This window comes from Staurois parvus, unplaced genomic scaffold (genome assembly GCF_062004578.1).
Source record: "Staurois parvus isolate SC_StPar_1 unplaced genomic scaffold, SC_StPar_1.0 ptg002753l, whole genome shotgun sequence".
NCBI lineage: Eukaryota > Metazoa > Chordata > Amphibia > Anura > Ranidae > Staurois > Staurois parvus.
In genome coordinates, this window is record NW_028320549.1 from 3,815,238 (window position 1) to 3,828,445 (window position 13,208).

At 56.0% G+C, this 13,208-nt stretch overlaps 1 protein-coding gene across 1 annotated transcript in view; it reads left to right on the forward strand.

Annotated features, from left to right (window-relative positions):
* The first annotated feature begins 9,148 nt into the window (after window positions 1-9,148).
* The window catches only part of LOC149429326 (putative proline--tRNA ligase, mitochondrial), a 35,993-nt gene continuing 31,933 nt past the window's right edge, over window positions 9,149-13,208 (forward strand). The window contains exon 1 of the mRNA XM_089666561.1: window positions 9,149-9,235. The gene's annotated coding sequence lies outside the window, so the exon portion shown is untranslated. The remainder of the gene's footprint in view (window positions 9,236-13,208) is intronic.

Here is a 13,208-nt window from a genome sequence, read left to right on the forward strand (position 1 = left end):
CTGGAGGGCAAGTGGTTAACATGATGAAGTGTGAATGGATCCTAATGTGAATGAGAGGCTCAGGCAGATGGCTGCGACGGTATTCTAGATTGGATATATGGGATGTTGGGCTCTTCTTCTCTGAGCTCCAGTACAGCATCCTTTCTGTCTTCATGGTAACAGCACAAGCCAAAAGTGGAGGGGCACAGCTACCCCGGTGTCCCTGAAGCTAAGGGGTCATGTACATGGGGCGTTTGCAAAACTCTTTTGAATGATGGAAACTGACTGCTGGAAAACGTAGGTTAAAAAACATCAGTTTTGCTGCATTTGCATAACGCATTTAGCTGCATTTATGCACGTTTGCATTTAGAAGCTTTTTAAAAGATAACCTCAGGAGACGTACCCAAATGCCCAGAATGCACTGAAAAATAGTAAATTCACTAAAGAAGGCTATTAAAATACTGCAGGAGTTATTTTATCAAGTCATGTGGTATTTTAGTAGTGAAAAGCATGCATTAATGTTTCAGCTGTCAGCGGGATTCCCACTTGCAACTGAATGTAAAAAGAAAGAATTGCCGGCAATTAAAAAATAATTAAAAAAACAGCGTGGGGTCCCCCCTCCAGTCCATACCAAGCCCTTCAAGTCTGGTATGGATCTTGAGGGGAAGCCCAAAGCCAAAATGAAAACAAAAAAAATGGCGTGCGGCTCCCCCCAAAATCCATACCAGACCAGACCATTATCCGAGCATGCAACCCGGCAGGTCAGGAGAGGGGCCGAACCATACCAGGCCACATGCCCTCAACATGTTGATGGGAACAAGGGCCTCTTCCCCACAACCCTGGCCGGTGGTTGTGGGGGTCTGCGGGTGGGGGACTTATCAGAATCTGGAAGTCCCCTTTAGCAAGGAGGTCCCCAGATCCCGCCCCCCCCCACATGAATGAGTATGGGGTACATGGTACCGCTACCCATTCACAAAAAAAAAGCTGTAGTGTGGGAAAAAAGGAGTCATTCTTTGACAAGCCCTTTAATAAAAGAATGTTCCCCGAAGTAGATCCAACGTCATTCACGTGGGGGGCAGGATCTGGGGGCTAAAGGGTGCTTCCATATTCCGATAAGCCCCCCGCCCGCAGACCCCCACAACCACCGGCCAGGGTTGTGGAGAAGAGGCCCTTGTCCCCATCAACAAAACACCCCCCATGTTGAGGGAATGTGGCCTGGTATGGGTTGGGAGGGGAGGCACTCGCGTTCACTCGCCCCCTCACCCTTTCCTGACCTGCCGGGCTGCATGCTCGGATAAGGGTCTGGTATGGATTTTGGGGGGGAACCCACACCATTTTTTTTTTTTGCGTGGGACTTCCCCTTAAAATTCATACCAGACCCGAAGGGCTTGGTGTGCACAGGACGGGGGACCCCACGCCGGTTTTTTTAATTATTTTTTAATTGCCGGCAATTCTTTCTTACATTCAGCTGTCAGTGGGAATCCCGCTAACAGCTGAAACGTGATGCATGCTTTTCACTACTAAAATACCGCATGACTTGATAAAATAACTCCTGCGGTATTTTAGTAGTCCTTTTTAGTGGATTCAAATTTGTTTTGAAAAAAAAATGCTATGCGGTCTCCTACCGCATACTCAGATGCGGTAGGATACCGCTTAGTGCATTGTGCCCTGGATATGGACCTGTCAAAAAATGCTTTTAAATGCAGTTAGCCACGTTTACAAGCATTTGAAACGCTAATAAAATCTACTCCTGAACGCAAGTTTGCTGCATTTAAAAAAGCGACTGTAAACTCAACTGTCTGTAAAAGACATAGTGTACATGGAACAGAAGCGTAGGCAGGACAGAATGCACAAAGAAGATGGTAAACACACAAAGCTTTATTGAACTATGAAAGGCACTCAATCAGAACAGTTCATGGCACTCCACAACATACGGCTTGTAGGGACACTCACGGTAAGCGGGCTCACGGGGACTCAGCGGGACTTTCAGCACAGCTCCCACACAGCTCTCTAGGGACAACATCTGGCTCATGGGGACTCAGCGGGACTTTGGCTAGGGGTCTGACCTCAGCATAGCTTCCACATAGCTTTCTAGGGACAACATCAGGCTCACGGGGACTCAGCAGGATGTTGGCTATGGGGTCTGGCCTCAGCACAGCTCCCACACAGCTTTCTAGGGACAACATCCGGCTCCCGGGGACTCAGCAGGACCTTGGCTGTGGGGTCAGCACAGCTCCCACACAGCTTTCTAGGGACAACATCAGGCTCACAGGGGCTCAGCAGAACCTTGGCTATGGGGTCTGGCCTCAGCAGAGCTCCCACACAGCTTTCTGGGGACAACATAAGGCTCACGGGGACTCAGCGGGACCTTGGCTGTGGGGTCTGACCTCAGCACAGCTCCAACACAGCTTTCTAGGGACAACATCAGGCTCACGGGGATTCAGCGGGACCTTGGCTGTGGGGTCTGACCTCAGCACAGCTCCAACACAGCTTTCTAGGGACAACATCAGGCTCACGGGGACTCTGCGGAACTCCAGGGGCATATAAACGCTGGGCCCAAGCCCAGGATCCGCCATCCTCCCTGGTCTTGAGCAGAGCACTTTAGCCCCAGGCTTCTCGGGCCTTCCTGGAGCTCACCAGCACAACCTCTCTCAGGAAAAGACTCACTGCTGGTGGTGCTGATGGGCTCACCTGCCGTGTGGGCTGCAGTATCAGTTCTCACCAGCAGGTGCTTTTCAGCAGCCAGGATCTCACTCCTGCAATCAAGCCATCACCTGAGGCTGATTGCAAGAGGTGTATTTAAGCAGTACCAGGCCTGCAATCAGTGCCTTGGTGTTTTCCCATGAGCCCTGAACCTGTATCCTGTCTTCTACCTGCTTGACTCTCCTGCTCGATTCTGACCACAACTGTACTCTGCTCTGCTCCTGACTTTGGCTTTTCCTACTGATTCTGTACCACGCTGCCCGCCTGTTGATGACCTAGCTCTCCTTTTTGACTGTCTGTTTGCCTGCCCCTCTGTGCCATATCTGCCCGATTGTTCCTGACCCGGCCTGCCTGACCACTCCACCTCTCCAGCCCTGACTACGCCTGTGTTCTTGAACATATTGATATTAGTTGAAGGTTTGGTTTTTGTTTGCACTGTGCGTTTTTGTATATTTGTGCAGCTCTTAAAAAATTATATTATTATTACATCATTCCTGAAGCCTGCTGTTCCCTGTGTCAGTCCACACATCTCTGGTCATACCCGGATCCCTTACAGGGGCCCTCACAACGACCAGCTTTCCAGGAACAGCAGCGATTAGCAGGAAGGGGCCCTCAAAGCGGCCAACTTTCCAGGGACAGCACCGATCAGTAGACAGGGACCCTCGCAGCGGCCAGCTTTCCAGGGACAGCAGCGATCAGTAGACAGGGACCCTCGCAGTGGCCAGCTTTCCAGGGCCTGCAGCGATTAGTAGACAGGGGCCCTCACAGCGGCCAGCTTGCCAGGGACAGCAGCGGGAGTCCTGGCTGTGGGGTCTGGCCTCAGCGCAGACCCCACACAGCACTTCTCCCGAGCGCAGGGGATCAACACAGGCTTGCAGGTGCTCAACAGGGTCTTGGCTGTGGGGTCTGGCCTCAGCACAGACCCCGCACAGCACCCTGTCCCGAGGGGGGATCGAGCATACACGCACCGCGTTGCCGGGGCGATAAGGCACGCCCCCTTGACACGGGCCACGCTCTCGAGAGCGCAGCCTTTGTCTCTGGCATGAGACATGGGTACGGATAGTTGGCACTGACTGGCAGCACTGCTGGGCATTGACTGGTGCAATTGCTGGGCACTGACTGGCAGCACAGACTGATGGCACTGCGAGGCTGCACTGATAGGCACAGGTAGGTGGCTCTGCTGGGCACAGGTAGGTGGCACTGCTAGGCAAAACTAGTGGTTGGCACTGCTGGGCACTGATCATCAGGGCACTGATCATCACTGCCCTGATGATCGTTGCCGATCCCTGCTCTGACAACTGCCAGTTCTCGGCAGTACTTTCCTCATGCTCTGACAGTGTGAGGAAAGTGCAGCCGAGAACCTGTAGCGGCAAGATCTGTCTCCCATGAAGATCTGTCTCCCATGAAGATCTGTCTCCCATGAAGCGACTGCGCATGTCCCGGTTTTAGGCATAAGAAGCCGATCGCGGTCTGTAGCACGGAGCTGCCACAGTTAACCCCTTTTAGGCTGGATTACACTTACACGCACCGCTGAGTCTGATCCCTCGGATCACTAGGAGCCGACGATGCTCCCGCAAGATGGTTCTAAGCTGCGTATTGGGGAGCATCAAGGATCGGAGAGAGGACAGTTACATAGGGGAGGGGGATTGTGACATGGGAAGTAAAGTCACATGTGGGGAGGACAGTGACATGGGGGGGTGACATGTGGGGGGATCAGTGACATGTGGGGGCCATAACATGTGTGGGGGGGCCGTGACATGGGGGGGCATGACATGCGGAGGACAGTGACATGTGGGGGGCCAGTGACATGGGGGGGTGAATGACATGGGGAGGACAGTGACATGTGGGGGGAGGACGGGGGGGCGTGACATGGGGAGGACAGTGACGTGGGGGGAGGACAGGGGGGGCGTGACATGGGGAGGACAGTGACATGTGGGGGGAGGACAGGGGGGGCGTGACATGGGAAGGAAAGTGACATGGGGAGGACAGTGACATTTGGTGGGGTCAGTGACATGGGGAGGACAGTGCCACATGGTGGGGTCAGTGACATGGGGAGGACAGTGATGTGGTGGGGTCAGTGACATGGGGAGGACAGTGACATGTGGGGGGGTCAGTGACATGGGGAGGACAGTGACATGGGGAGGACAGTGACATTTGGGGGGGGTAAGTGACATGGGGAGGCAGTGGCATGGGGGAGTACATTGAAATTGGGGGGGCAGTGACATGGGGAGGACAGTGGCATTGGTGGGGGCCATGGCATGGAGAGGACAGTGACTTGTGGGGGTCAGTGACATGGGGGTGGGGCAGTGACAAGGGGGGAGCATGACATGCGGAGGGCAGTGACATGTGGGGGGGCAGTGACATGAGGGGGGGAATGACAAGGGGAGGACAGTGACATGTGGGGGGAGGATGGGGGGCGTGACATGGGAAGGACAGTGACATGTGGGGGGAGGACAGGGGGGCATGACATGGGGAGGACAGTGACATGTGGTGGGGTCAGTGACATGGGAGGAGAGTGACACGAGAGGGGGAAGTGACATGGGGAAGACAGTGACATGTGGGGGGGGTCAGTGACATGGGGGGGCCGTGACATGGGGAGGACAGTGACATGTGGGGGGTCAGTGACATGGGGAGACAGTGACATGGGGGACATTGACCTGGGGGGGCTGACATGGGGAGGACAGTGACATGAGGGGGGGCACTGATATGGGGAGGACAGTGACATTGGGGGGGGGGCAGTGACATGGGGGAGGTCAGTGACATGAGGGGGGCGCTGACATGGAGAGGACAGTGACATGAAGGGGGCAGTGACATGGGGGGCCTCACATGGGGAGGACAGTGACATTTGAGAGGCAGTGACATGAGGAGGACAGTGACATTGGGGGGGACAGTGGGGCATTGGTGGGGGCCATGACATGGAGAGGACAGTGACATGAAGGGGGGCAGTGACTTTGGGGGCCTCACATGGGGAGGACAGTGACATTTGAGGAGTAGTGACATGGGGAGGACAGTGATATTGTGGAGGACAGTGACATGGGGAGGGGGCAGTGACATGGGGAGGACAGTGACATTGGGGGGACAGTGATATGGGGAGGACAGTGGCATTGGGGTGGGCCATGACTGGGGGAGGTCAGTGACATTGGGGGGCAGTGACATGGGGAGGACAGTGACATGGGGGGGCATGACATGGGGAGGACAGTGACATGGGGGGCACTGACATGGGGAGGACAGTGACATGGGGAGGACAGTGACATGTGGGGCGAGGACAGGGGGGGGGCATGACATGGGGAGGAAACTGACATGGGGAGGACAGTGACATTTGGTGGGGTCAGTGACATGGGGAGGACAGTGACATGTGGGGGGGGGGGGTCAGTGACATGGGGAGGACAGTGACATTTGGGGGGGTAAGTGACATGGGGGGCAGTGGCATGGGGAGTACATTGAAATTGGGGGGGCAGTGACATGGGGAGGACAGTGGCATTGGTGGGGGCCATGACATGGAGAGGACAGTGACTTGGGGGGTAAGTGCAATGGCGGGGCCATAACATGGGGGTGGGGCAGTGACATGGGGGGAGCATGACATGCGGAGGGCAGTGACATGTGGGGTGCAAGTGATATGAGAGGGGAAAAAAGACAAGGGGAGGACAGTGACATGTGGGGGGAGGATGGGGGGCGTGACATGGAGAGGACAGTGACATGAAGGGGGCAGTGACATGGGGGGCATGACATGGGGAGGACAGTGACATTTGAGAGGCAGTGACATGGGGAGGACAGTGACATTGGGGGGGGGGGCAGTAACATGGGGAAGACAGTGACATTGGGGGGACAGTGGGGCATTGGTGGGGGCCATGACATGGAGAGGACAGTGACATGAAGGGGGGCAGTGACTTTGGGGGCCTCACATGGGGAGGACAGTGACATTTGGGGAGTAGTGACATGGGGAGGACAGTGATATTGTGGAGGACAGTGACATGGGGAGGGGGCAGTGACATGGGGAGGACAGTGACATTGGGGGGACAGTGATATGGGGAGGACAGTGGCATTGGGGTGGGCCATGACTGGGGGAGGTCAGTGACATTGGGGGGCAGTGACATGGGGAGGACAGTGGCATTGGGGTGGGCCGTGAAATGGAGGACAGTGACATGGGGGGGCACTGACATGGGGGAGGTCAGTGACATTGGGGGCGCAGTGACATGGGGAGGACAGTGACATTTGGGGAGTAGTGACATGGGGAGGACAGTGATATTGTGGAGGACAGTGACATGGGGGGGCAATGACATGGGGAGGACAGTGACATTGGGGGGACAGTGATATGGGGAGGACAGTAGCATTGGGGTGGGCCATGACTGGGGGAGGACTGACATGGGGAGGACAGTGACATGGGGGGGGGGCATGACATGGGGAGGACAGTGACATGTGGGGGGGCAGTGACATTGGAGGGGGGACATGACATGGGGAGGACAGTGACATGGGGGGCACTGACATAGGGAGGACAGTGACATGGGGAGGACAGTAACGTGAGGGGGGAGCAGTGACATGGGGAGGACAGTGACATGAGTGGGGGCACTGACATGGAGAGTACAGTGACATAAAGGGGGCAGTGACATGGGGGGCCTCACATGGGGAAGACAGTAACATTTGGGGGGCAGTGACATGGGGAGGACAGTGATATTGTGGAGGACAGTGACATGGGGGGGCAATGACATGGGGAGGACAGTGACATTGGGGGGACAGTGATATGGGGAGGACAGTAGCATTGGGGTGGGCCATGACTGGGGGAGGACAGTGACATTGGGGGGGGCAGTGATATGGGGAGAACAGTGGCATTGGGGTTGGCCATGACATGGGGGGGCACTGACATGGGGAGGACAGTGACATGGGGGGGGGCATGACATGGGGAGGACAGTGACATGTGGGGGGGCAGTGACATTGGAGGGGGGACATGACATGGGGAGGACAGTGACATGGGGGGCACTGACATAGGGAGGACAGTGACATGGGGAGGACAGTAACGTGAGGGGGGAGCAGTGACATGGGGAGGACAGTGACATGAGTGGGGGCACTGACATGGAGAGTACAGTGACATAAAGGGGGCAGTGACATGGGGGGCCTCACATGGGGAGGACAGTAACATTTGGGGGGCAGTGACATGGGGAGGACAGTGACATTGGGGGGGCAGTGACCTGTCATATCCCCACATGTCACTGCACCCCCACATGTTATGCCCCCCTATGTCATCGAACCCCCCCACATCAGTGGCCTCCCCATGTCACGGCCCCCCTATGTCACTGACCCCCCGCACATGTCACTGTCCTCCCCATGTCACTTCCCACTCTCGTGTCACTGTCCTCCCCATATCACTTTCCTCCTCATGTCACGCCCCCCTCTCCTCCCCCCACATGTCACTGTCCACCCTATGTCATTCCCCCCTCACGTTACTGCCCCCCCACATGTCACTGTCATCCACATGTCATGCCCACCCATGTCACTGCCCCACCCCCATGTTATGGCCCCCCATGTCACTGACCCCCCCCCCCCACATGTCATTGTCCTCTCCATGTCATCGCTCCCACCAATGCCACTGTCCTCCCCATGTCACTGTCCCCCCAATGTCAATGCACTCCCCATGCCTCTGCCTCCCCCCCCAAGTGGTCTTAATTGGGTCATGTAGCGCCCCCGCGGGCCGTGGCGGAGTATAATGAGGGTGGGGGAGGGGAGAGTGGTCTGAATTGGGTCGTGTGGCGCCACCACGGGCTGTGGCGGAGTATAATGAGGGTATAATGAGAGTACTCTGAATTGGGTCGTTTAGCACGCTCACATACCGTGGCAACATAAAACATATGGTGAGGAGAGACATCCTAGGCCCCTCTCTACCAGGTTCCTTATGCTGACATATGCCACACCACCCAATGGGCAGGATCAGACTGGGAGGGCGAACCTGGCTAGCCGCACTCCTCAATTTTATACGTGTGGTGATTGGCTTTTTGCTCAAGACCCCTCAGCAGACAGAGTAGACAGAATGACCCCCCACATCTGCAAGTGGGAATGACATATGTACGGAACCTAGTAGAGACTCTCTCCTCACCTTAATTCTATAGTGTTCCGACTCTTTATATAGTGCTCCACAATCTGTGAGGTTCAGCTCACGGAGAGCTGAGAGCCCATCAATCTCATTTCCTTTATTCCTAGACATGTCTGCTCTGATGTATGTGTAGATGTATACCTCCTACACCGAATACCATACTCATACATGACACACAACCGCTCAGCCTTCACCCCCGGATCATACACCGGCATACCCACAATCCTCTGCGACATTTATGTAAATGAGATGGGCGGGGACTACCAATCAGAAAACGGGGGCGTGGCAGCAGTGCATGGGGGCGGTGCGGCAAAGCCTTAGGGCGGCATCCCTATGTCCTCCCATTGAACATTTTAGGGGGCGTGGCTTTCAGCTCCATAAACGGATGTGATAGGCTGCCCTCCTTTCTACTTCCCGGTCACCTCGGTTTCCACCATGGCGGCGCTCAGGCACCTGTTTGTAGTGGCAGAGGTGAGTATCCCCATGTCACTGTTTTCTGCAGAAGTAGCCGATCGCCATCCATAGCACAGAACTGCCACAGTTAACCCCTTTTAGGCTGCACTGCTGAGTACACGCACCGCTGAAGCTGATGCCGCAGATCAATAGCCGACGCTCGCTCGGAGACACATCTTCATTGGGACTCATCTTGCCGCTACGCCAGCAATTGCATTTCCCTGTAATCAGTGCTATAAACAAAGAAGACCGTCAATTTTGGGGAAATTTTTTTTTGACTTTTTGCTATAAAATACATTCAATAAAAAAAATGTAAAAAGTCAAATTTCATACATTTAGGCCAAAAAATATTCTGCTGCATGTGTTTTGCTATAAAATCCCACTAGGTGTAAATGTATTGGTTTACATGAAAGTTATAGCAAATGGCAGTACAGATACTGGAATTATTATTTTTTTTTTATACTAGTAATTGCAGCGATCAGCAACTTCTAGCGGAACTGCGGTGGGCATTCTGACGCTGGGTGGGAACTAATGGCCACTGACAAACCCAGAGATACCAACACTGTGATCGGTGGTAATAAAAAGCGCTGACATTGTGATAATGACACTGGGCAGGAAGGGGCTAACATCTGGGCCAATCAGTTGTATCCTGTTGCTCCTGCACTGTGCTGTTTCACTAGGGGAACATGCTTCATGTCCATGCTGACAGGAGAAAGATCTATGTTGTTTACACACAGATCTCTCCCCTCTCACCTTTAGCGGTGATCACCAAGTGCCAGCCGGGACCCAGTGAATGGCAGCGCGGGTAGGATGGTGTGTGCGTTCTCTACCCAAGGCATGAGCGTGCAGGCATCGCACAGACCCCTCTTGGGGCCTGAGGGGGCAGGCATCGCACAGACCCCTCTCTGGGCCAGTGGGTGCCGTCATCGCACAGACCCCTCTCGGGGCCTGAGCGTGCGGGCGTCGCACAGACCCCTCTCGGGGCCTGAGAGTGCAGGCATCGCACAGAGCTCTCTCGGGACCCTTCTTTTGGTCTGAAGGTGTAGGCATTGGGACCCTTCTTTGGGTCTGAGAGGGCAGGCATCGGGACCCTTCTTTGTGTCTTAGAGTGCAGGCCTAGGGACCCTTCTAGGGGTCTGAGGGTGCAGGCCTAGGGACCCTTCTAGTGGTCTGAGGGTGCAGGCATCGGGACCCTTCTAGGGTTCTGGGGGTACAGGCATCGGGACCAACATTGGGTCTGAGGATGCAGGTATTGGGACCCTTCTTTGGGTCTGATTTTGCAGGCATCGGGTCCCTTCTTTGGCTCTTAGGGTGCATATATCGGGACCCTTCTTTGGGTCTTATGGTGCAGGCATCTGGACCCATGTGGGGTCTGAGGATGCTGGCATCGGGACCCTTCTTTGGGTCTGAGGGTGCAGGCATCAGGACCCATGTGGGATCTGAGGGTGCAGGCTTCGGGATCCTTCTTTGGGTCTGAGGGTGCAGGCATCGAGACCCTTCTAGGGGTCTGAGGGTGCAGGCATCGGGATCCACGTACGGTCTGAGGGTGCTGGCATTGGGACCCTTCTAGAACTCTGAGAATGCAGGCATTGGGACTCTTCTAGGGGTCTTAGGGTGCAGGCATCGGATCCCACGTAGGGTCTGGGGGTGTAGGCATCGGGACCCTACTAGGGGTCTGAGGGTGTAGGCATCGGGACCCAAGAGGAGTCTGAGGGTGCAGGCATCAGGACCCTTCTAGTTTTCTGAGGGTGCAGGCTTTGAGACCCTTCTAGGGTTCTGGGGGTGCAGGCTTCGAGACCCTCCTTTGGGTCTGTGGGTGCAGGTATCGGGTTCCATGTGGGGTCTGAGGGTGCAGGCATCAGGACCCTTCTAGGGATCTGAGGGTGCAGGCATCGGGACCCTTCTAGGCGTCTGAAAGTGCAAGCATTGGTACCCTTCTAGTGGTCTGAGGGTGCAGGCATCCGGACCCTTCTAATGGTCTGAGGGTGCAGGCATTGAGACCTTTCTAGGGTTCTGGGTGTGCAGACATCGGGACCCACATGGGGTCTTAGGGTGCAGGCATTGGGACCCACGTGGGGTCTGAGGGTGCAGGCATCGGGAACCTTCTAGGGGTCTGATGGTGCAGGCATCGAGACCCTTCTAGGGGTCTGAGGGTGCAGGCATCGGGATCCACGTACGGTCTGAGGGTGCTGGCATTGGGACCCTTCTAGAACTCTGAGAATGCAGGCATTGGGACTCTTCTAGGGGTCTTAGGGTGCAGGCATCGGATCCCACGTAGGGTCTGGGGGTGTAGGCATCGGGACCCTACTAGGGGTCTGAGGGTGTAGGCATCGGGACCCAAGAGGAGTCTGAGGGTGCAGGCATCAGGACCCTTCTAGTTTTCTGAGGGTGCAGGCTTTGAGACCCTTCTAGGGTTCTGGGGGTGCAGGCTTCGAGACCCTCCTTTGGGTCTGTGGGTGCAGGTATCGGGTCCCATGTGGGGTCTGAGGGTGCAGGCATCAGGACCCTTCTAGGGATCTGAGGGTGCAGGCATCGGGACCCTTCTAGGCGTCTGAAAGTGCAAGCATTGGTACCCTTCTAGTGGTCTGAGGGTGCAGGCATCCGGACCCTTCTAATGGTCTGAGGGTGCAGGCATTGAGACCTTTCTAGGGTTCTGGGTGTGCAGACATCGGGACCCACATGGGGTCTTAGGGTGCAGGCATTGGGACCCACGTGGGGTCTGAGGGTGCAGGCATCGGGAACCTTCTAGGGGTCTGATGGTGCAGGCATCGAGACCCTTCTAGGGGTCTGAGGGTGCAGGCATCGGGATCCACGTACGGTCTGAGGGTGCTGGCATTGGGACCCTTCTAGAACTCTGAGAATGCAGGCATTGGGACTCTTCTAGGGGTCTTAGGGTGCAGGCATCGGATCCCACGTAGGGTCTGGGGGTGTAGGCATCGGGACCCTACTAGGGGTCTGAGGGTGTAGGCATCGGGACCCAAGAGGAGTCTGAGGGTGCAGGCATCAGGACCCTTCTAGTTTTCTGAGGGTGCAGGCTTTGAGACCCTTCTAGGGTTCTGGGGGTGCAGGCTTCGAGACCCTCCTTTGGGTCTGTGGGTGCAGGTATCGGGTCCCATGTGGGGTCTGAGGGTGCAGGCATCAGGACCCTTCTAGGGATCTGAGGGTGCAGGCATCGGGACCCTTCTAGGCGTCTGAAAGTGCAAGCATTGGTACCCTTCTAGTGGTCTGAGGGTGCAGGCATCCGGACCCTTCTAATGGTCTGAGGGTGCAGGCATTGAGACCTTTCTAGGGTTCTGGGTGTGCAGACATCGGGACCCACATGGGGTCTTAGGGTGCAGGCATTGGGACCCACGTGGGGTCTGAGGGTGCAGGCATCGGGAACCTTCTAGGGGTCTGATGGTGCAGGCTTTGGTACCTTTCCTTGGGTCTTAGCGTGTAGGCATCTGGACCCTTCTTTGGGTCTGAGGGTGCAGGCTTCGGGACCCTTCTTTGGGTCTGAGGGTGAAGGCTACGGGACCTTTCTAGGGGTCCTAGGGTGCAGGCATCGTGACTCTTCTTTGGGTCTGAGGGTGCAGGCATTGGGACCCACGTGGGGTCTTAGGATGCAGGCATTGGGACCTTTCTTTGGGTCTGAAAGTGCAGACATCGGGACTGTTCTAGGATTCTGGGGGTGCAGGCATCGGGACCCACATTGGGTCTGAGGATGCAGGCATCGGGACCCACGTGGGGTCTGAGGGTGCAGGCATCGGGAACCTTCTAGGGGTCTGATGGTGCAGGCTTTGGTACCTTTCCTTGGGTCTTAGCGTGTAGGCATCGGGACCCTTCTTTGGGTCTGAGGGTGCAGGCTTCGGGACCCTTCTTTGGGTCTGAGGGTGCAGGCTTCGGGACCCTTCTTTGGGTCTGAGGGTGCTGGCTTCGGGACCCTTCTTTGGGTCTGAGGGTGCAGGCTTCGGGACCCTTCTTTGGGTCTGAGGGTGCAGGCTTCGGGACC